General features: G+C 35.6%; 1 protein-coding gene across 8 annotated transcripts in view; it reads left to right on the top strand.

The window, feature by feature from the left end:
• Nucleotides 1-25,770, top strand: part of LOC136028203 (uncharacterized) — an 89,831-nt gene that overhangs the window by 36,210 nt on the left and 27,851 nt on the right. Inside the window, exon 3 of one of the 8 annotated variants that reach the window (XR_010617761.1) lies at nt 6,764-6,948. The exons of the other annotated variants lie outside the window; for them this stretch is intronic. The gene's annotated coding sequence lies outside the window, so the exon portion shown is untranslated. The remainder of the gene's footprint in view (nt 1-6,763; nt 6,949-25,770) is intronic. 8 annotated transcript variants of the gene reach the window in all.

The raw sequence follows: 25,770 nt of genomic DNA, 5'->3' as shown, positions 1-25,770 counted from the left end.
GGGCACTTAGGCCCCCTCCCACGCTCATTTTTTCCCCAAAGTCACCGGATCAAAATTCTGAGATTGCCTTTTTATTGACTATTGTCGAAATACCTAATAACTATGTCTTTGGGGATGACTTACTCCCCTAAAGTCCCAGAAGGAGGGGCTGAAAGTTACAAACTTTAACCATTGTTTACATATACTAATGACTATTGGGTAGTGTACAGACATTTTCAGGGGGAGGTTTGGTTTGGGAGGGGGGAAATTAAGGGGGGGGGGTTATGTGGGAGGATTTTTCCATGGAGGAATTAGTCATGGGGGAAGACAATTTCAACGAAGGGGGTGCAGGACCTTCTAGCATTATTAAAAAAAACAATGAAAAAATAAATATGAAAAGTTTGTTCAACTGAAAGTAAGGAGCAGCATTAAAACTTATAACGAACAGAAATTATTACACAAATTAGGGGTTCGCCTCCTCGTAATACCTTGCTCTTTACGCTAAAGTATTTTTAGTAATTTCAAATATTTATTCTACGGCCTTTGGGATTCAGGGGTCATTCTTAAGGAATTGGGACAAAATTAAGCTTTAGTGTAAAGAGCGGAGCATTGACGAGGGGGTGAACCCCCTCATATACGTAGTAAAAACATACGAATATAGAAGTTCGTTACTTAAGTTAATTCGTAAGTTACGTATGTTTTTTACTATTGAAAACGTTCGTAAAAAGTTAAAAGTTCTAGATGCCTTTTTAAGTAATCAAAAAATTGGAGGGCAACTTGGCCTCCTCCCCCGCTCCTTTTTTCTCAAAATCTTCCGATTAAACTATGAGAAAGCCATTTAGCCAAAATAAAAAATCAATATGCAAATTTCATTTTAATTATTTATGTGTGGGAAGCCGAAATCAAAACATGCATTAATTCAAAAACGTTCAGAAATTAAATAAAAAACAAAAGTTTTATAACTGAAAGTAAGGAGCGAAATTAAAACTTAAAACGAATAGAAATGACTCCGTATATGAAAGGGGCTTTTCTTCCTCAACGCCCCGCTCTTTACGCTAAAGTTTTTACTGAATAAAAGAGTAAAGTTAAGAGAAAGAGTTATCATTTTAAAAATTATTGAATGGTATTATTGAATGGCATTACGCTTTTGTTTTCATTGTAACTAGTTTCACGGGGCATTTACCCCTTTGATTTCCCCCCACCCCTTGATTTAAAAATTCATTTGGTACACGTTAAAACGGAGCTGTTAAAACGCAGCTTGTTAAAACAAAAATAATGCTTGAAAAATTGACCGGTTGGATATCATTCATGCTATCCAATTCAGGGCACAATTGCTGTGACCTATAAGTTACCATTGCTACATCAATTCATGAGGCTTTGGCAAAAGAAGTCTAGTTTACATTTTAATAATGTTAAGAGGTGCTACCGCCTGAGACATTCACGTGTGTGTCGTGTGTGCATGTGTGTGCAATTCATGTGTGTGCAAATCTTTTACAACTGAAAATAATCAAATGTGACCATATTAGGTGTTGCAAAGTTAGGTGTGCAAAATTACAAATAAATAACCTAAGAGTTAATTTTAGGAATCTTATTTTCATTAAACTGAAGTGGTAGGCAAAGCTAGTAAGTGAAACTATTTAATAAATTATTAATTAATTGCTAATCAACAATAAATAAAAAATTGCAAATAGTTAAATAACAATAATTAAATAATAGTAATTAAAATAATTAATACAAAAAGGTAGAAAATTGAAAAAAACAAATGCGCTAATAAAAATAATAACTGAAAACAATACTTAATTAATTAATAAATTGAAAATAATTTGTTAATAAATGAAATTTTTATCAAAATTTCCCCTGAAAACTTTATAGAAGCCAGGGGGGGGGGGCAAATCAAGATTTTGCCTAGAGTGCAAGTGAGGCCCGAACCGCCACTATCCAAGATTAATTCTAGGTCTCCTAAAGGAGGAGGAAGAGTGTCTAAAATACAAATGTTATTTTGGGGATCTGGACCAAATAATTGTAATTTGACATTTTCCGTGTTCCTTTGCTTATATCCCTCCCTACAAAAGGGCAGCCTTCCTAAGTGCCTGGTAGATCTTTATCTAGATATGGTTGAATTTTCTAGCATATATTTCGTAAGTTTTGCAGCATTAGGGAGGGGTATCTTGGTACGTATCTGTTAGTCATTACACACTCAAAGATTTGGATCTAAAAAAATCAAACATAAATGGTTTATTGTTGTTGGTATACCGAGACAATCAGCTTTGGCTCAGTGGGAAACTACATTGAAGCTATATTTTAATAAGTATGTAGCCGGTATTTAGTTTGTTTAGGTTACAGTTACATTTTGCCTGTAGGCCTGCTATTCATAACCCTCCCCCACATCCAAATATGCAAATATGCATATCTCCCAAGCGTAATTTTCGTTCTAATAGCCACTTGAAATTTATCTAAAACTGAATCCCACCTTTTTGCTAAAAGAGTGAGTCATCTACTTCGTGTACAAGCTCAGTGTAATATTCTAATATTAGTCAAAGATAATTTTGATGATCAAAATTAAACAAAATTTAACAAAGTGACATATAGCAATCCTAAATTCTGTCGGTCGGTCCCGGTTTTGCTACTTTAGGCACTTCCAGGTAAGCTAGGACGATGAAATTTGGCAGGCGTATCAGGGACCAGACCAGATCAAATTAGAAACAGTCGTTTTCGCGATTTGACCATATGGAGGGGGGTTGAGTGGGGGCCCGTTAATTTGGAAAAATAGAAAAATAGAAGTATTTTTAACTTACGAACGGTTGATCAGATCTTAATGAAATTTGATGTTTGGAAGATTATCGTGTCTCAGAGCTGTTCTGTTAACTAGATGTTAATTCTAAAAATAAGAAAAAATGAGATAGTTTTAACTCACGAACGGGTGATCGAATCTCAGTGAAATTTGATATTTAGAAGGATATCGTGTCTCAGAGCTCTTATTTTAAATCCCGACCGGATCTGGTGACACTGGGGGGGGGAGTTGGGAGGGGGGAACCTAAAATCTCTGTAAACACTTAGAGTGGAGGGATCGGGATTGGGATGAAAAAATGAGGTATTTTTAACTTACGAAGGACTGATCGGATCTTCATGGAACTTCATAATTATAAGGACCTCGTAACTCAGATCTCTTATTTTAAATCTCAACCGGATCCAGCGTCATTGGGGGGGGGGGGAATCTTCGATAATACTTAAAGCGGAGAGATCAGGATGAAACTTCAGGGGAAGAATAAAAACCTGTCTAAGATACTTGACTAACATAACCGGACCTGATCTGCTCTCTTTATTTGAGTTCGGGGGGGGGGGTGAAAATTGAGGTATTTGTAACTTACGAAAGGGTGACCAGATCTTATTTAAATTTGATATTTAGAAGGATCTAGTACTTTAGAGCTCTAATTTTAAATTCTGACCAGATCCTTTGACATTGGGGGGAGTTGGAGGGGGGAACCGGAATTCTTGGAAACATGAAAATTGGGATATTTTATCTTACGAATAGGTGATTGGATCTGAATGAAATTTGATCGACATGGACCGGTGAACAATCAGTTGGTTTGATTGTTTTTCCACAGTGCTGGAAAAGTCATGTAAGTATATCATAAGCCTTAATTAAAGTGAATTTTGGCTGTAGCATTAGGAGATGAAATGGCGCTTTATTCTTTCTATGTCAAACCTTTAGAATTGCTTTTTAATCCACAGAAATATAGTCTTTGAGTGCAAAAATTCACTTTTTCTTTCAATATTAGCGCATTCCTTACTACTTCAATTCAAACTTCATTGATTTTCTTTGCAGTTAAATAAAAAAAGAAACAGTTTTTCAACTAAAATCATGCAGCAACATTAAAACTCAAAACGAACTGAAATTTTTCCATGTATTAGGGGGATGCCCTCTCCTCAATACCCCACTCTTCACGCTAAATGTTGTACTTAAACAAAGCCTCTTATTTTAATTAAACGGCCCTTGTGTTTCACGTGTAGTTCTTAAAGAATTGGGACACAAAGTCTTTATCGTAAAGAGGGAAGTATTGAAGAGGGGGTATGCCCTCTCCTCGATTAGTTAGAATTTTTTAGAAAGGTGTTTTGGATAAAAACGTACTCTATCAGGTACTTTCAAACAGTTCGTGGTAATGAACTGTAAGTAAGGAGCGACCCAGCTCAATAGTAACCAAAACTCTAAAAATGGAATTTTGAAGCCAATTGATATATCAAAAGAATCAGCTTATTATGTTTATTCAAAATATATAAGTTTCATTTAGTTTGGTGTTACTCATCAAAGGCTACAATCCCGAGAAAATTTGCCTGAAAAGGAGGAAACACCTTCTAAAAGTAAAATAATCTTAATGAAAATCACACAATCTGATTCAGCGTAATACAGAACCCTATTGTAGAGGTTTCAAAATCCTATCTCCAAAAATGTGATTTTTTGCCAGAAGAAAGATAATGGATGTGTGTCTATTTTTCTCCGGTGGTAATCCTACTGACTCAGTGGACCTAGAATATACGGGAGAGGGCTCATTTGAACGGAAGTTAAATGTTTTGGTGACATTTTTAAGTGACCAAAAAGAGTGATAGGCAAAGCCCTTTCTCATGCCCCTTTTTCAAAAAAGCGTCCGATAGAAACTTCGGGGTAGCCATTTTGTTCAGCATGATTGAAAGGCCCAATTACTGTGCTTTTGGAGCTAACATGACCCCCAAAAGTCCCAGGGAGAAGGTTTTTAAGCTTTAAAATTCGCCCATTGTTTACATACAGTATTTGTTATCGGAAAATATGCATACATTTTTCGGTTGGGGGGGATATCTTCTGCTAGGGGTTTTTCCATGGGGAAAAGTTTCCGTGGGGAGGAAAGTTTCCAGGGGGTGAGCATTTAAGGGGAAATTTTACACTGGGGGAGTTTGCCAGAATTCCTATACATAATTCTTTTGTTTGTTTTACTTTCTCTTTGCAACTCTATTTTACGCATGGAGATGTTAAGGATGATTGTCCAGGGTAAGTTTTTTCACCGGGATTAAATTGTCTAGAGTATTTCTCTGTGAGGAATTTTACCGTGGAAAAACCAGCCAGATTTCCGTGCAGTTTTTAAAAAACGATAAGTCCAAAAAATCTTTAATGTGTAGAGGGAGGTGTTGAGGAGGGGGTAATCCCCCTCAAACGCGTGATAATTTCATTTTTTTTTCTATGTGTTAACGTTGCTTCTTAATTTCATTTGAAAAACTTGCCTTAATATAGCGAAAGACTGAACGGTATGAAGTCAGAACTTATTGTGAGAGAAAGTTTTATTGCATGGTTTAAAGTTTTAAAATTTCATGAGAAGACTAATTGTTTCGTATTGACATTTTGTCGTTTTTTAATATCGAAAATCTCTCTCTTAAACTTTGATTCAAAATATAATAGCATTATAAAGTTTTTAGCATAGATTGATTACCTGAATAGCTGACAGATAATATGGGGAAATAGGCGATCAGATAAACAGCTAACAAGACTGATATCAAGTAATGGTAATAGAAAAACAATAAGAATAACCGTTCTGCCTATTTCAAACGCTGCAAGGAACCTTTGCTATGTCGTGGAAGAAGAAGTGCAACAAGCTGACCAAATCAATCACTGTAGTCTAGCATAAACTCAGGGCCGTTTCTAGGGTTGGTGGTGCCCGGGGCAAAAGTAATTACGCCTCATCCGCATACCAACTCAAACATAAGAAAAAGTCCTAGCCGTACCCCCCCCCTCCCAGATATTGTCCCCGGAAAATCTTTCTTTTCTGAGTTTTCTGAGTTTCCCCGGAAACTCTCTTTCTTTTGAATGACCCTGTATTAGCTAATATGTTTGGAAAAGTGGAAAGGAATTTGTCAAAAAGATTGCGTCGCAGAGATAATTTCTAACATAGGTCGTTTGTACTTGTTACTTCGATATTAATAATTAGTTATATATCCAAAAGACTAGCATTACAATTAAATTTTATTTCTCTATTTAAATTACTAAAATTCAGTTGAAAAAAAAAAATACTAATAAAATTTGAACTTGAAGTCACTATTAAAGAAAATTATTTATCAAACCTGCACTAATTGTATTACGTTTAGTATCAATATCAATTGATATCAGAAAGGCTGTGTTGTGCCAGTTGTAAAAATTCTGGCTCATTGTGCAAGTACTGTTAATACTTGTTTGGTGATGTTATATAGTTGCACCCTTAGATATTACCGAGATGGGTGGAGTGGATGAGTGGAGGAATCGGGATGAAGCTTGGAGAATAGAAAAAGCAAATGTCCTTGTTACGTGATTGACGTAACCGTACTGGATTCGCTCTCTTTGGGGGAGTTGGGGGAGGCGTTTAGTGATTTGGCGAGTTTGGTGCTTCTGGACGTGCTAGGACTATGAAAATTGGTATGCGTGTCAGGGAGCTGTAAAATTTGACTTGATAAAGTCGTTTTCTCAGATTTGACCATCTGGGGGGCTAAAGGGAGAGGAAAAATTAGAAAAATTAGGTATTTATAACGTACGAGTGGGTGATCGGATCTTAATGAATTTTGATATTTAGAAGGACATTGTGACTTAGACCTCTTATTTTAAATCCTAACCGGGATTAAACCTCTGATTTTCCTTTTAAATCAATCAATTGATTCTTAGAATTTTGTTAGAGCTCATACCATATGAGCTCTTGGCTCTTCTTGCCTCTTCACAAGTGCCATATGAGCTCTTAGCTCTTGTTTTCATCTAATTTGAAAATCATGAAACAAAAACTTGGATTTTTTTTAGAAGGAATATTCACCATCGCCAAATGACAAGGACACTGGCTTTAAAAGTATTGACTGGTGCAAGGTAGTCCTAATTGACCTGTCAAGAACTTAATCAGGTTGCCCAAGATCAGACCTGAAATTGGACTGTGTCTGAGAAGAATTAGAAGCAAAAGCTGTACTTATTCAATATTAGCAAAAAATCAAGTAAATGTTTCTTGAACATTCTGACCTCTTACTCTCTCTTTCTTCTCATTCTTATTCATACTCTTGTCAACATACTTCTTAATATCGAGGATCACACTTGAAGGAACATAAGGGGAATGAAAAGAGGGCCCAAGGAAGATATTATCATCGGCAACTTTTTTGAATATCTCTATCGCAATCGGAAAAACGATTAAAACCTTATCGAGATTTGGTCTTAAAAATAGGCTTTGATCATATACCTGAAAGCTTGTACAAAATTCAAGGACAGAAACAGTAATCACAAACAAGGCTAAAATATCCTAGAATTTTCTAATCCAAAAAGTACAACGAAAAAAATACCATATTTTCTAATTTGAAGTTGAAAATTCTTTTGGGGGATTGCGACAGAAAAATCGCTATACCATTCACAAGAGTTTTCTTTAGAATTTCGCATATGATTCATACAAGTAGTAATTTATGTCTACTATATACAGAAAATTCATTGACCTTCCTTTATTTTCTGATGGTACTGCAGGGAGGGGGTTGAAAGTGGATATAGATGATATTACATCTCAAAGATATTAAATAAAGAAAGGAAGATTTGTGACCTCTGACATTTTGGCTAATTTACACAACCCCCCGAGGTCGCCTTTTGTATGTTAGTACTTTATTATATGTCAAAATATATTACATAAACATATATTACTTTATATGTTATTTCAATATATTATCTAAACATAAACATATTATATTTTCTACTCACCGACTACATCTATGGCTAACGTATGCTGACGTGTTCTAACCTCCTTTTCTTTTGGTGCTTCCAAATAGGAGAAAACTACGGCGCCAATAATTAAATAGAAAATCAAAAAGCCCTGGAGACTGCGCCAAAAGACTGCTTTTCTCATTGAACAATAGATTTTTGGCGGTACCAACTGGGCTCTAACAGTTAGTTCCTTCTTCCAGTAAAACAACCTGAAACAAAAGAAATTTTTATGTAATTATAGTAGATTACATGATCAATAATTTTTTTTTTATAATAACGCCTATACTTTTTATCAGTTCACACAATGGAACACTATTTCAAAGAAACAACCATTTCTAGAATGTCAACTGAATCATGTTGAATTGTATGAACTATATGAAATTCTAAATATTTTTACCCAAGGAGTTTACAAAAGAAACGATGCGGCACTCGACTTAGCAGTCTTTACACTACTACTACTACTGCTAATAACTCACTGCAGCAACAAGCCGCCTGAGGCCAACAAACACCCTTTTGGGTTCTCTACTGAGGATCCCCACCAATTATCATGTATATTTTATCAATGCTTCGATTTCAAAAGTCAAAATAAACGTTTTCTCTTTTATAACGTTACTAAATCCAAAATTGTTGACACTTTTAGGAATGAATTATTATATGTTAAAAAGTCAATCTACATTTCATTAGTCCTTTTCAGTAATCTTGGTTATTATGGATATTTTCTTCCTTTCAATTTTGGTTGATATTATAATAGGCACCTGGAGGGGTGGGCATGCCTCCCCTGGAAATTTCGGACTATAAAGTAATTATCAAACAGTTCTTGGTAATGAACTGTAGTAAGGAGCGACCCAGCTCAATAGCAACCAAAACTCTAAAAAATGAGGTTTTGATATCAATAGCTACATCAAAAGAATTGCATTTTAATGCTGATTTTAAATATATAAGTTTAATCAAGTTTAGTCTTACCCATCAAAAGTTACGAGCCTGAGAAAATTTGCCTTATTTTAAAAAATAGGGGAAAACAACCCCTAAAAGTCATAGAATCTTAACGAAAATCACACCATCAGATTCAGCGTATCAGATAACCCTAATGTAGAAGTTTCAAGCTCCTATCTACAAAAATGTGGAATTTCATATTTTTCAAAAAATCAAAAAATCTAATTCAAAAAATCTTATTGATATTGGTGTCCCCCAAGGCTCAGTATTAGGTCCACTTTTATTTTTGATTTATATTAATGATCTTCCACGAGGTTTGCATGAGAATATTAGCCATGCAATTCTATCTGCAGATGATACAGCTATAACAGTTAAAGCTAGGGATTCATCGGCATTGATCGAAAATCTGACTATAAGTGTTACCTCAGTTAATCGATGGCTTTTTCCAATAATCTTGTACCGAATTTTACAAAAACTAATTTTATTTCGGACTATAAATGTAATTATCGGACATGCCTCCCCTGGAAATTTTGGACTATAAAGTAATTATAAGGAAACAAAAGGAAAGAGAGCAGAATTGGGAAAAAACCACGAACAAATGTGTGTTACCTTACTGTTGGCTGCCTGCCAATAGATTTTTACACTTAATAAGGAAAATAAAGTTATAATTTGTGACTGAGTAGCCCCTTACCAGTTTTCCAGACACATTTCTTCTATATAATTTGGTTGGAGTAACAAAAAGAAGTCAAATTCTTCATGTTAATGGATGGCAAGTAAATAGCGATCCTTGTCAATAGCGAAATTATAAGAGCCTAACTATTGATAATATTAAATCAAAGAAGCAGCTTTTTGTGGTGATCCTAAATATGAATTTGTTTATTAGTAATTAGTGCAGTTATTCGTACTAAAGAAGGTTCGTATAATTATAGAAAATACAATCAAAACAACTTAATTCAATAATAATTCATAATTCAATTAGTCAAAAAAACTATGCTGTCAACTTTCGCTTCCATTGCAAGAGTACCCAAGAGCTGATATATGTAGCCACTTTTTTACAAATGGCAAAATAAAGATAAATTTTCCTCAATTACCACTAGAATATAGTTTAAGATTTTTTGTGGGAGAGGAGGAGCGAATGTACCAGGCAACATATTCTTCTTGACTTGGGAAGAAACGCTACTAAGGCTTTTTGCAGGTACTGACAGAGGGGAGGGGCTCTTCGTTCGCTTTATTCCCATATTTTAATTATTATCTGTAGAATAACTTTTATTTTCCGTGTAATTTACCTATTTTCGTTGTTTGTCAACCTTGAGCTGCCATAGGCAAGAAGGTTTGACAAAAGCCTGAATAACCAAAATTAACTTTTGACGAGGTCTCTTTTTACTCTGTTCATTAAATAAAAAAAAAACAAGTGTTATCAACATAAAAAAACAAGTTTTTTTAACGGAAAGTAGGGAGTGACATTAAAACTTAAAACGAACAGAAATTGCTTCGTATATGAATTGAGATGCTTCCTCATCAACACCCCGCTCTTTACGCTAAAGTTTGACTCTTTCTCTTAACTCTACTTTTTAAAACATTAAAAGACTTTAGCGTAAAGAGCGGGGCGTTGATAAGGAAGCATCTCCTTTCATATACAAAGTAATTTCTGTTCGTTTTAAGTTTTAATGTTGCTCCTTGCTTTCCGTTAAAAAAACTTGTTTTTTTTTATATTTAATTTCTGAACGTTTTTGAATTAATGCATGCTTTGATTTTGGCTCCCCGCAGATGAATAATTAAAACAAAATTTGCATTTTTTTTTTTTTGCTAGATGGCTTTCTCATAGTTTTTATCGAATGATTTTGAGAAAAAAGGAGCGGGGGAGGAGGCCTAGTTGCCCTCCGATTTTTGGTTACTTAAAAAGGCAACTAGGACTTTCCATTTTTTACAAATGTTTTATTAGTAAAAGATATACGCAACTTACAAATTAGCTAACGTAGCGAACTTGTATTAAAACTGTATTCTCATATTTCTATTACGTATACAAAGGGGTTCACCCCCTCGTCAGAACCTCGCTCTTTACTCTAAAGCTTAAAATTTGTTCCAATTTCTTAAGAATGACCCCCTGAATCACAAACACCCTAGAATAAATAGTTGAAATTACTAAAAATACTTTAGCTTTAAAAAGAGCGAGGTTTTAAGATTCTGTTTGTTTTAAATTTTAATACTTCTCCTTACTTTCAGTTCAAAAAACTTTTTCATATTTATTTTTGCATTGTATTTTTTTAAATAATGCTAGATATTTTTTTTTAAATAATGCTAGATAATCCTGCGCTCCCTTCATGAAAATTTTCTTCCCCCATGACAAATTCCTCCTAGGAAAGTTCCCCCAACATATCCCCCTCTTCTCAACTCCTCCCCCAAACCTAAACATTCCCCTGAAATTGTCTGTACGCTTCCAAATAACCATTACTATATGTAAGCACTGGTCAAAGTGTGTAGCTTGTGGCCCCTCCCGCGGGGACTGTGGGGGAGTAAATCGTCCCCAAAGACATAGTTATAAGCTTTTTTGACTACGCTGAATAAAATGGCTATCTCAGAATTTTGATTCGGTGACTTTGGGAAAATAACTAGCATGGGAGGGGGCCTAGGTGCCCTCCAATTTTTTGGGTCACTTAAAAATGGCACTAGAACTTTTCATTTCCGTTAGGATGAGCCCTCTCCCAATATTCTAGGACCACTGGGTTGGTACAACCACCCCGGAAAAAAAAAACAAATAAACACACATCCGTGATCTGCCTTCTGGCAAAAATACAAAATCCCACATTTTTGTAGATAGGAGCTTGAAACTTCTACAATAGGGTTCTCTGATACGCTGAATCTGATGGTGTGATTTTCGTTAAGATTCTATGACTTTTTGGGGTTGTTTTCTCCTATTTTCTAAAATAAGGCAAATTTTCTCAGGCTCGTAACTTTTGATGGGTACGACTAAACCTGATTAAACTTACATATTTAAAATCAGCATCAAAATGCAATTCTTTTGATATAGCTATTGGTATCAAAATTATATTTTTTAGAGTTTTGGTTACTATTGAGCCGGGTCGCTCCTTGCTACATTTCGTTACCACGAACTGTTTGAAAAGACTAATCAAAGTGGACAACCTCACTTAACTGGGTAGTGTTGTTAGCAAAAATGGTGGGTGCAGGGAAGATGTTTAAAGACAAAGAACCAACCATGAAACTTATTTTCATGGACTTTGTTCAAACTTTGTAGGCTTATTCCTTTCATGAATAGTCTCGAAATACTCCCAAAACACTTTAAAAAATTGATAATTTTTGGGAAAATGTGAATAAAAAAAAAATGGAAAATGTGAAAAAAAAAAAATGTGAATGAAACAAACTGTTTGAAAGTAAGGAGCAACATCAAAACTTAAAACGGACAAAATTATTGCGTGTATGAAAGGAGTTATCTCTTCCACAAGACCTTGCTTTTTACAGTAAAGTTTTGACTTTTTGTCCTAATTTTTTAAGAACGATTCCTAAAACACAATTGCCTTTTAATAAGAACAATAAGCTTGGTTCTAAAATTGTATATAAAAAAAAACTTTTGAGCAAAGAGCGAGGTCTTGAGGAGGAGGCAACCCTTTTCATATTCGTAATAATTTCTGTTCGTTTTAAGGTTTGAGGTTATCCTTACTTTTAGTTGAAAAATTTGCTGTGTTTATTTAATTACTTACAAATAGTATTTGTTAATGGGAAACATACGGAACAAGTTTTTTAAAGAAAAGTAGAGAGCCTCATTAAACCAAAAACGAGCAGAAATAAAGTAAAATTATCTTTTAAAGTAAAAAGTACTGAGTCTAACAGAAAAAAAAACCAAAAAGATATGAAATATTTTTTTTCTATGAGGAAGACTATGTCAATAAAAAATGACCAGAAAGTAATTTAAAAAGAAATTCCACAAAACAAGTTTGTCAGAGAATGGTAAAGAACCTCATTTAGCCAAAAACGAGTAGAAATAAATTAGAATAATTTTCCAAGCCTAAAACAACCATAAATCACCATCAATAAATGAATTAAACCCAAAACGAACAGAAATTACAAAAAATAGCCGATCAAAACTTAAAACTAGCAAAAATTAACATGAAAGTCCTATAAAAAAGCTTTAGCGTAAAAGCGAGGTCTGGAGGAAGAGGCAACCCCTTTCCCACGCGTAATAATTTCTGTTCGTTTTAAGGTTTTGATGTTGCTTCCTGCTTTCACTTGAAAAAAGCTTAATTTTTAAATTTAATTCCTAATCGTTTTTAAATAATACCGGGACATGTGGCTCTCTCTCTCCACGAAAAAGTCCGGTACTCGTGTATTATACGCCACTCACTCAAGTTTACGATGTGTAAAACTCCAGAACAAACCGGTTTCTTCGGTAGTTTCATCGTTACCTAGAAACAAATTTGGGCTATATAATTGCACATCAGGTGGGGGGGGGGGGCAAAGTATAGCAAGCCTGCATGCAAAATGGGTTACGGACAATTATTCTACATATTATGAAGTAAGAATTGTTTTCTGAATTAAAACTGCCTAAATACTTTATCCCCCCCTTTTGTGCAAATATATTGCCCAAATCATATATTTCCCATCTATTCTGTCACTTAACTTTGTCTTGTCTCATGCTAAGCTGAAAGAAAAAAACGAAGAAACCGGTTTGTTCTCGAATTTTACACAGCGTAAACTTGAGTGTGTGGCGTATAATACGCAAGTACCAAAGTTCCTTCCCCCTACAAAAAAACTCAAATGAAATTATCAAACTTAGAAAGCCTTATTTTCCAAGGGGTGGGGGGGGTATTTTCCTGGGACAGGGGGTTAAGACCAGAGGGGAAACACCGGCCACGGTGGGAAACAATTTCGCCACCTTTATGAATGCACGTTTCACTAGTCTTTTTAATTAAACTCGGGGGAATACAAGGGGTATTCAAAAGTAGTAGCAGTAATAATAGTAGTAGTAGACAGGTTTAATAGTAAAACTTGACAGCTATCGCTGGTTTGCTGGTTTAAATATAATTCAAACTATAGACATTAGTTCTTATTGTAAATTTCAACGAAAATCGGGTGAAAGAATTACCATATCGGTTTGTTATTGGTTTAACGGGAACTCACTTATCTTGCTTTCTCGTTCTTGATGGTAGAGGTTGATCAGGTAGAATGTCACGGTGCTGAGATTTAGGAAGCAAGAACTCTCCAAAACTCATTATTAGAGTTTCGTACCGGTTTTGGAGTGACGGCAGTACTTTCCGACAGGGTTGCCAACTGTTACACTTCTGTGCTTTTGTCACACTTTTTCGAACTGTAATACGTAGGACACAGAAAACCGCACTTTTCCATGAAAAGCCAGAGAGTCACACGAAAGTACCACTCTTTCTTTGTATATTAGAGGATCGTCTTTGTATGTGAAAAAAAAAAAAAAAATGCCAACAGCGACCTATTTCTGTTCGTAGTGTGACTAGAATATAGCGTCACCTCTAATTTGTTGACGGTATGCCAGTTTAAGCAATTTGATCAACCGATAAAGAATAAAGAATTCTCGCCGAAAAGAAAAGAACCTTAACTATTGAAATTTGGATTAATTAGTACTCAGTGAATTTGATCCAATTTGATCATGTGTTAAGTCATTCAACTAATCAAGAACCAACAAAAATAAGATAAACGAGAAAGGTTGGCGAAGATTTTTTTTAAGCCTTAATATCATAATTCTAGTAGGTAATATGCTAAGAACTAGTGTTAGGCGTTAGCTTGCGGGGTGTGGTGTTCTTTTTACCAGGCTTATCTACAGACAAAGAGGGGACACTTGTGGTAAATATGCAGTTTCCAACATAAATTAGTTAGAATGAAATTGAATACATCACTTGATGCTATTTTTTATGTTTTTTACTTCCATAATTATTTTCGAGGAAATTACAGTTTGAGTCCTTAAAGGGACAAAGAGTGTTCAAAATAGCGCATGGAAACCATAAGTCTGAAAACATGTCTCTAAAAAAGCTGCCTAGGGCGAAAAAAAAGACAGTTTACAAGATAATTTAGCAAAGCTAAAAATGAATACATCACTTGATACTTTATTTATCAAACAGTTCGAGGCAACAAACTGTAAGTAGGAAGCAAGGCTTCTCAATAATAGCCGAAACTTGAAAACACGAAATTTTGGTATCAATAGATAGACTATATCAAAAGAATCGGCTTATCACGCTAATTCCAAATGTATAAGATCAATTACCCCTCAAATGCGAAGAGCCTGGGAGAATTTGGCTAATTTTGAAAATGGGAGGAAATGCCTCCTAAAAGTCAAAGAACCTTAATGAAAACCACGTAACCAGATTCAGTGTGTCCGAGAGCCCTACTGTAGAGATTTCAACTTCCTATCTGCAAAAATATGGAGTTTAGTAATTTTTGCCTGAATAAAGGTAACAGTTGGAGAGCAGCTAGCCCCCCTCCCATGCCCCTTCGTAAGTTAAAATACAACAATTATTCAAATTTTTCCCAATCAACAACCCCCAAATCCCCTAAAGAGAACAAATCCGTTCCAGTTATGTCAATCACATAGCTATAACTTGTGCTTATTCTTCCCATCAAGTTTCTTTCGACCATCATAAATTTAAGATTCGATCACTCCTTCGTAAGTTAAAAATACCTATTTTTTCTAATTTCTTATAATTGACCCCCCCCAACTGCCCCAAAGAGAGAAGATCTGTTCCGGTTAGGTCAATCACGTATCTAGGACTTGTGCTTATTTTCCCCACCAAGTTTCATCCCGACCCCTCCACTCTAAGCGTTTTCCAAGATTTTAGATCCCCCCAGCTCCATTCAACGTCACCGCATCTGGTCGGGATTTAAAATAAGAGCTCCAGTATACTCCAGTATAACTCAATACTAGACTAGCTATAACTCCATCTAGCATAACTATATACTAAAATAACTTTTTAAAACGCAAAATTAACATACCACACTCTAATCCAGATATTAGAAAAACTATCAAACCTGTTTTTCACTGTAATGGATGTCATACAGTACGTCTGTCGACAAGTTACTTGGCATTTAGATCAAAATTCACTCTGGCTAATATTAGAATATTACACTGAGCTTGTACAGGAAGTAGATGACTCGCTCTTTAATTAAAAATTAAATAACTATTAAAAAATTATATACTTTTAATTTTTTCATATACTTTCTCTCAACTCTACTTTTTAAAACAGTAAAAAGTTTAGCGTAAAGAGCAGGGCGTTGAACAGGGATCCACCCCTTTCATATACGGGATAATTTTTGCTCGTTTTAAGTTTTAATGTCGCTCCTTACTTTCAGTTCAAAAACTTGTTTTCTTATTTAATTTCTGAACGTGTTTTAGTTAATCCATGTTTTGATTCCGGCTTTCCGCAGATGAATAATTAAAGCGAAATTTGCATATTTATTTATTTGGCTAAATGGCTTTCCCATAGTTTGGATCGAATGATTTTGAAAAAAGGAGGGGGAGGAGGCCCAGTTACCCTCCAATTTTTTGGGTATTGAAACTTGCAGCCCCCTCCAGGGGAACTGTGGGGAAGTGAGTCGTCCCCAAAGACATACTTATAAGGTTTTACGACTATGCTGAATAAAGGGAGACAACCCATTACATATACGGAGTAATTTCTTTTCGTTTTAAGTTTTAATTTCGCTCCTTGCTTTCAGTTAAAAAAACCAGTTTTTTTTTATTTAATCAAACAGTTCGTGGTAACGAACTGTAGTAAGGAGCGACCCGGCTCAATAGTAACCAAAACCCTAAAAAATGGAAAAAATCAAAAGTTAAGAGCCTGAGAAAATTTGCGTTATTTTAGAAAAAAGGAGGAAACACCCCCTAAAAGTCATAGAATATTAACGATCGTATCGACCCAGTTGTCCTAGAATGTTGCAAGAGGGCTCATTCTAACGGAAATGAAAAGTTCTAGTGCCCTTTTCAATTCCCAAAGTCAACGGATCTGAGATAGCCATTTTATTCAGCGTAGTCGAAAAACCTTATAACTATGTCTTTGGGGACAACTTACTCCCCCACAGTCCCCGTGGGAGGGTCAACAAGTTACAAACTTTGACCAGTGCTCACATATAGTAATGGTTATTGGGAAGTGTACAGGCGTTTTCAGGAGGATTTTTTTGGTTGGGGGAGGGGTTGAGAAGAGGGAGATATGCTGGGGGAACTTTCCATCGAGAATTTGTCATGGGAGAAGAAAATTTCCATGAAGGGAGAGCAGGATTTACTAGCATTATTAAAAAAAAATAATAAAAAATAAATATGAAAAAGTTTTTTCAGCTGGAAGTAAGGAACAGTATTAAAACTTAAAACAGAAACAGAAATTATTACCCATATGAGGGGCTCACCTCCTTCTTATACCTCGCTCTTTACGCTAAAGTATTTTTAGTAATTTCAACTATTTATTCTACGGTTTTTGTGATTCAGAGGTCATTCTTAATGAATTGGGACAAAATTTAAGCTTTAGTGTCAAGAGCGAGGTACTGACGAGGGGGCGAATCCCCTCATATATGTAATAAAAACATGAGAATACAAAAGTTCTTTACGTAAGCTAATTTATAAGTTACGTAAATCTTTTACTAATAAAAAGATTCGTAAAACATTAAAAGTTCTAGTTGCCTTTTTAATTAACCAAAAAATCGGAGGGCAACTAGGCTTCCTACCCCGCTCTTTTTTTCTCAAAATCGTTCGATCAAAATTATGAGAAAGCCATTTAGCCGAAAAAAAATAAAAATAAATATGCACACTTCGTTTTGATTATTCCTCTGCGGAGAGCCAAAATCAAAACATGCATTGATTCAAAAACGTTCAGAAATTAAATGAAAAAAACAAGTTTTTTTAACTGAAAGTAAGGAGCGACATTAAAACTTAAAACGAGCAGAAATTATCCCGTATATGAAAAGGGTGGATCCCTCTTCAACGCCCTGCTCTTTACGCTAAAGGTTTTACTGTTTTAAAGAGTAGAGTTGAGAGAAAGTATATGAAAGGAGCTGTTCCCTCTTCAACGCCCTGCTCTTTACGCTAAATTTTTTACTGTTTTAAAAAGTAGGGTTAAGAGAAAGAGTTAAATATTAGCGTAAAGAGCGGAGTGTTGGGGAAGAAAAGCCCCTTTCATATACGGAGTAATTTCTGGTCGTTTTAAGTTTTAATGTCATTTAATTAACTTTAAATTAATTAACTTGTTTTTTTTTTAAACAAGAAATTACTTCGTATATAAAAGAGGCTGCTTCCTCATCAACGTCGCACTCTTTACGCTAATGTTTTTTACTGTTTTAAAAAGAAGAATTGAGAGAAAGAGTCAAACTTTAGCGTAAAGAGCGGGGCGTTGATGAGGAAGCAGCCTCTTTCATATACGAAGTAATTTCTGTTCGTTTTAAGTTGAAGTGGAGTGGAGGGATCGGGATGACACTTGGTGGGATAAATAAACACAAGTGATAGATACATGATTGACATAAACGGAACGGATCTGCTGTCTTTGGGATAGTTGGGGGGTGGGTGGGTATTTCTGAAAAATTAGAAAAAAATGAGGTATTTTAACTTACGAACAGGTGATCGGAGCTCAATGAAATTTGATTTTTAGAAGGATATCGTGGCTCAGAGCTCTTATTTTAAACCCGAACAGATCTGGTGACATTGAGGGGGGGGGGGGGGTTGGGAGGGGGAAACCTAAAACTTGAAAAACACTTATAGTGGAGGGATCGGGATGAAACTTGGCGGAAAAAATAATCACGAGTCCTAGATACATGATTGACATAACCGGAACGGATCCGCTCTCTTTGGTGTAGTTGGGGGAGGGGTTAATTCTGAAAAATTAGAAAAAATGAGGTATTTTTAACTTACGAACGGGTTATCGGATCTCGATGAAATTTGGCATTTAGAAGGATATCGTGTCTCAAAGCTCTTATTTTAAATCCTGACTGGATCTGGTGACGTTGGGGGAAGTTTGGGGCGGGGGAACCTAAAATCATGGAAAACGCTTATATTGGAGGGATCGGGATGAAACTTGGTGGGAAAAATAAGCAGAAGTCTTACATACATGATTTACATAATTGGAACGGATCCGATCTATTGGGGGGGGGGGGGGTAATTCTGAAAAATAAGAAAAAATGACGCATTTTTAACTTACGAAGGAGTGATCGGATCTTCATGAAACTTCATATTTAGAAGGTCCTCTTAACTCAGATCTCTTATTTTAAATATCAACCGGATCAAGCGTAATTGGGGGGGGGGGCAGTTGGGGGGGGGGGGGAATCTTAGAAAATACTTAAAGCGGTGAGATCAGGATGAAACTGGATGGGAAGAATAAAAACCTAAGATACGTGACTAACATAACCGGACCGGATCTGCTCTCTTTGGTGGAATTGGAGGGGGGGGGGGTAATTTTGAAAATTGAGGTATTTGTAACTTATGAAAGGGTGACCAGATCTTAATGAAATTTGATATTTAGAAGGATCTTGTGCTTTAAAGTTCTTATTTTAAATTCAGACCAGATCCTGTGACATTGGGGGGAGTTGGAGGGGAAACCGGAATTCTTGGAAAACGTGAAAATTGGGGTATTTTTATCTTACGAATAGATGATCGGATCTTAATGAAATTTGATTTTTAGAAAGAATTCATGTCTCAGAGCTCTTATTTCAAAACCCGACCAGATCATTTGACATTGGGGGGAGTTGGAGGGGGAAATCTTGGAAAAACACTTGGAGTGTAGGAATCGGGATGAAGCTTGGTGGATAGAATAAACAAATGTCCTTGATACGTGATTGACAGAATCGTACTGGATTCACTCTCTTTGGGGTTGTTGGGGGAGGGGTTCAGGGATTTGGCGAGTTTGGTGCTTCTGACGTGCTAGGACGATGAAAATTGATAAGCGTGTCAGGGAGCTGCACTATTTGACTTGATAAAGTCGTTTTCCCAGATTCGACCATCTGGGGGGCTAAAGGGAGAGGAAAAATTAGAAAAAATTAGGTATTTATAACTTATGAGTGGGTGATCGGATCTTAATGAATTTTGATATTTAGAAGGACATCGTGTCTCAGAGCTCTTATTTTAAATCCTGACCAGCATTAAGCCTCTTATTTTTCTTTTTAAATCAATCTATTGATTCGTAGAATTTTGTTAGAGCTCATACCAAATGGTCTCTTGGCTCTTAGCTCTTCTCGCCTCGTCACAACTGCCATATGAGCTCTTAGATCTTGTTTTATTTAATTTCTGAACGTTTTTTAGTTAATCCATGTTTTGATTTCGGCTTTCCGCGGATGAATAATTAAAGCGAAATTTGCATATTTATTTATTTGGCTAAATGGCTTTCCCATAGTTTGGATCGAATGATTTTGAAAAAAGGAGGGGGAGGAGGCCCATTTACCCTCCAATTTTTTGGGGACTTAAAAAGGAAACTAGAACTTTTAATTTTTTACGAACGTTTTCATTAGTAAAAGATATACATAACTTACGAATTAGCTTACGTAACAAACTTCTATATTCGTATGTTTTTATTACGTATATGGGAGGGTTCGCCCACTCGTCAATACCTCGCTTTTTACACTAAATCTTATAATTTTTTTCCCTGAATCACAAAGGCCGCAGAATAAATAGTTGAAATTACTAAAAATACTTTGGCGTAAAGAGTGAGGTATTAGGATGAGGTGGACCCCTTTTATGCGTATTGTTTTTTGTTCGTTTTAAGTTTTAATGCTACTCCTTACTTTCAGTTGAAAAAACTTTTTCATATTTTTTTTTTATTGTTTTTTTTAATAATGCTGGAAAATGCTGCGCCCCCTTCATGGAAATAGTCTCCCCCATGACATATTCCTCCATTAAGAGTTTCCTTTGCATAACTCCTCTTCCCAACCCCTCCTCCCAACCAAAAAATCTCACTGAAAACATCTGTACACGTTCCCAAAAATCATTACTGTATGAACAAACTGGTCAAAGTTTGGAACTTGAAGCCCCTTCCACGGCGACTGTGGGGGAGTGAGTCGTCCTCAAAGACATAGTTATAAGGTAATGGCTATCTCTGAATTTTTATACGACGACTTTGGGAAAAAATGAGCGTGGGAGGGGGCTTCCGCAATCCCTCGCTCTTTACGCTAAACTTTGAGTCTTTGCCACAGTTCGACTTTTTAAAACAATTAAAAACTTTAGCGTAAAGAGCGAGGCATTACGGAGGGGACAATTCCTCCTTCAAATCCGAAACAAGAAGGTATGAATATTTCATTAGACACCTCAGATGATAGCTCTAGCTCGAAAATTAGACAACAAAAAAACAGGTTTTTTTTAAATGAAAGTAAGGAGTGACATTAAAACTTAAAAACGAACAGAAATTACTCCTTATATGGAAGGGGCTCTTCCTCCTTAACGCCCCGCTCTTTACGCTAAGGTTTGACTCTTTCTCTTAACTTTACATTTTGAAATAGTAAAAAAACTTTTGCGTAAAGAGCGGGATGTTGAGGAGGAAAACCTCCTTCATATAAGGAGTAATTTCTGTTCGTTTAAAGTTTCAATGTCACTCCTTACATTCATTAAAAAAAAAAACTTGTTTTTTTTGTAATTCACAATAAAAGCCGCTAGTTAAACACCTCTTGATGGTACAAATGACACAAGTCAAGTTTTACTGATGGTACAAAAAACCAATTCAAATAATAGCGATTCAAATTTAGTATCTTTAGTTCTATTTGAATAACATGAAAAGACTGAGACGTCTCTAAAAGTTCGAAAATAGTTGAATGTGAACACAAAGTTAGAAAAGTTACGTATGGAACATACTGTTTGAGGCAGTAGGCCTCATAATCTGGGGAGTAAGGGGGTAAGGTATAAAACTGAAGCTTGAAAATATAAGTAAAAGGAATGTACGGTCAGCTGTCAGAAAAGGGAGAAGGGAGGGTATTGAACCTGGTCAAAAAGTATATGCATTAGAAGGAAGAGTCATTTCCCAGCCAAACTTAATGCGAGTTACCAGCTTGGCTATTAGCTTAAGGCGTATATGATAGTTTAGAGGAGGGTATTGTTTACTTATTCAAATAAAAATGTAGATGACGTATGTTTTTGCAAATTTAGATGTCTAAAAAGCTTTTCAAAGACTCTAAAGTGGGAACCCCCCGCATGTATAAGAAAAATCCTAGCATCCTCGGAAGACCTATCGAAACGTCAGCCTAATGTTTAGTTATGGAAATTTAAATGTAGATGACATAGTTTTGAGGGTTAAAGATAGTTGTTTTTGGTACATCGACAGACGTACTGTGTGACATCCATTACAGTGAATAACAATTTTGATAGTTTTTTTTTCAATATCTGGATTAGAATATGGTATGTTAATTTTGCGTTTAAGCTAGATTAAATAATTATCGGATATCAGGTCAAGGCTATTCCAGAGGCACAGTGCCAAGGGCATTAAGACCTGCAGAGGTCTAGAATCTAAAACTTGGAGTATTGAATGGTATTACGCTTTTGTTGTTATTGCAACAAGTTTCATGGGGCATTTACCCCCTTGATTTCCCCCACTCCTTGAATTTAAAATTCTTTTGGTTCTTGTTAATTACACGGAACACACCCTAGACGTGAAGTTAGGGTTATCCTAGTATCTTATATTGATTCTGCTAGTCTTCGGTTTACAATAATAATCAATAAGGCTTACTGTCTTACCATTACGTGAATGCCATGTCAACTTATGGGCCATTTTATGACTGAACCACGGATTAATTATAGTTAGGTTGTTATACCTACAAAATTCCAAAAGTTTGTAGCCATTGCTGTTTTCTCTACATATATCAAATTTACCTCGGCTAGGATACCATCTATCACTATTTCTACCAACCTGGACGTTAAAATCTTTTAGTAAAAACTAAAAAACTAATCTTTTCGTAATGGGAAATGTTTTATATTTCTTAGGCCTACTGGAATCAAAAGAAGCTGTTTAGTTGGTCACGTAACGAGAAAACATTTCCGATCGGGTTCAAAATGGCTTCTCGGACCAAAGCTTGTCTTACATAGGCCCTACCAAGACAAAGGACATTGACCCTCTAACCCCTTTGTTGCTAGATTACAAAGTTTTTGTACCAAAAACAATTGTAACAAGCTAAACGAGGAAAATTATACAGTGCAAATTAAAAAATATTTAATTATATAAATTATGTAAAAATATAAACTACCTTATTTTGTGAACAGTAAACAGTAATGTAACAAAAAAGTGAACAGTAACAAAACTAGAATTTTACCCTATATTGATAGGCTGTAAGCTATTTTTGTGAGCATAATTTAGGTCTGAGAATATTTCTAATTTTCATTCACCTACTTTAGCTAGCCTACTTTCCTAGTCAGCAAAAAAACTCATTCTCTACGGTTTTACCAGAAAATATTTTACAAGAAATTCCTTTCCCAGACAGTAGCTTAAAATTTTTTTTTTTACAGAAACTAGCCTACTCACCTTTTAACAGATTCTGCCTAAGAGTCGGCAATATCAGCTATATTGAATATAACTAAATTGTTCTAACTCTCCTATAATTCACGACTGTTTCTATTTCACGACTGATTTACACCTGAAGCTATGAGTTTCAAATCATTTTGAAAATTTGACGGAGAAAAAGTCGTTAGAACGAATAGTTGATTGCGTCATCATTACAGTTTGGTTCACTGAATTACGTTTTGCTTGGAAAGATGAAATAAATTTCGCTCAATTTATTTCATTTGGTGGCATTTAATTATATTTAGGGTTCTCTAATGCGTTGAATCTGATGGTGTGATTTCTGTTAGTTAATGGTGTGAATTGTTAGGATTCTATTAGCGTTAGGGGATGTTTCCCCCTATTTTCTAAAATAAACCAGATTTTCTCAGGCTTGTAACTTTTGGTAGGTAGGACAGAACTTTATCAAACTTATATATTTAAATTCAGCATAATAATGCAATTTTTTATGTAACTCTTGGTATCAAAATTCCGTTTTTTGGGGTTTTCGGTTACTATTGAGCTACTGATTATTGATCAGGCTTTTAAAATCAGGCTTTTTAAACGTACTTACTGCAAAACTGCAGGGCCTTTGGAAGTAAATTTCTTTGTCCTAACAAATATTATTTTCGGGATTTTAGACAACAAAACGTGAAAAAACTAATCTATACTTTTGGGCTCAACTGTTCAAGGAAATTGGAACATTTTAGTGGCACCGAAATGGGTAATTACGGTTTTACTTCCCCCAACCCATTAAACGCCCCCTAGAAGTCATAGAATCTTGACGAAAACCACACCATCAGATTCAGCGTATCAGAGAACCCTCCTGTAAAAGTTTCAATCTCCTATCTACAAAAATGTGGAATTTTGTATTTTTTGCCAGAAGGCAGATCACGGATGCGTGTTTATTTGTTTTTTTGTTTTTTTGTTGTTTTTTTTTTTTTTCCAGGAGTGATCGTATCGACCCAGTTGTCCTAGAATGTTGCAAGAACGCTCATTCTAACGGAAATGAAAAGTTCTTGTGCCCTTTTTAAGTGACCAAAAAATTGGAGGGCACCTAGGCCCCTCCCACGCTAATTATTTTACCAAAGTCAACGGATCAAAATTCTGAGATAGCCATTTTATTCAGCATAGTCGAAAAACCTTATAACTATGTCTTTGGGGACGACTTACTCCCCCACAGTCCCCGTGGGAGGGGCAACAAGTTACAAACTTTGACCAGTGCTTACATATAGTAATGGTTATTGGGAAGTGTACAGGCGTTTTCAGGAGGATTTTTTTGGTTGGGGGAGGGGTTGAGAAGAGGGGGATATGCTGGGGGAACTTTCCATCAATAGTTTGTCATGGGGGAAGAAAATCTCCATGAAGGGAGCGCAGTATTTACTAGCATTATTTAAAAAAAAATGAAAAAATAAAGAAACGGTGCAGCAACTGGAGTCCCTTCAGCTCCAGTATTATAAAAGAGTGTTTGGTCTACATCAGACAACTCATTCACAGATTCTGAAAGGTGATATGGGCCTGTTTTCTTTAAAGCTACGTTGGTATATTTTAAAGCTTAGATTCTGGTTGAAGTTAACTAAGAGTAATGAAGGCAGACTAGTAAGAGCGGCATATGAAGAGATGTTGAAATGTGGTTTAAAAACCTCGTGGTCATCCCAAATTAAATCATTACTAGAAAAAGTGGGAATGCCTTATTTATGGAATAATGGTCTTTGCTCTAGTGATTTACCAACAAATTTAGAAAGCCAGGTAAAATTTATATTAGAGAATCAGGAAATTCAGCATTGGCAAGGGCTGGTTTTAGATTCTACAACCCTACAACATTATAATTAGGCAAAACCTAGTTTTGGAAAGGAAGTTTATTTTAAATTTAATTTACCGGCTATGATTCTACGTCGTTGGATTCATCTTAGGGCGAATTGTCTTCCAATCCAGAACAGGCAAAAAACTTTCGACAAAATAAAATGATAGTTGATCCTGATAGGCGGTATGTTTGTCCCCTTTGTAATGATGGTGATGAAGACTTGGATCATTTTCTCCGGAAATGCCCGGTGCTCTTGGATTTACGGGAAATTTATTTGCATGGGATTAATTTGATGCTTCCGGGTATTCTACAAAATAGTAACCCAACCACAATATTTCGAGTGGGAGTATATATAGATAAATCCTTAATAAGAAGGAAAAGTTTTATGTGACTATTTTCTTTTGTTGTTAGATTAGGCACTTTTTGCGTTGAATTCTCTTTTTTGTGCGTGTTGTTAATTTCCTTGCTTGTTTGTGATTTATTTATATTTTTGTGTGTATATGACCCATGGGATTTTGAAATACACCTATCTATCTATCTATATCTATATTGTTACACTGTTACCAGAAGTCCCTACATCTATCAAATTTGGAAGTAATTGAATATTTGAGAGTGGTCCAAAAATACCTTAAGATACAACAAATTAATCTGATAGACACACAAGCAACCTTGCATGCTTAGAGTGGTTTTTGTAAAATAAAAAAGATGTATGGCGTGATTTTAGGTTGAAAAATTGTAGAAGTAGCAACTGCTCTTTTGAGTCTACTGCTCTTTCCCTGTCTAGTTCCCAGAATAATGATCCAGACAGCCCTTTGGACCCCTCCCCCGTTCACTCTTCAGACATCCCCAATTATTCTACTAGAGCCCCAAAAATAAAAAAT

This window comes from Artemia franciscana, chromosome 6, assembly GCF_032884065.1.
Source record: "Artemia franciscana chromosome 6, ASM3288406v1, whole genome shotgun sequence".
In the NCBI taxonomy this organism is placed as follows: domain Eukaryota; kingdom Metazoa; phylum Arthropoda; class Branchiopoda; order Anostraca; family Artemiidae; genus Artemia; species Artemia franciscana.
The sequence above is the reverse complement of the archived record's forward strand: the minus strand, read 5'-3'. Positions and strand labels throughout refer to the sequence as shown.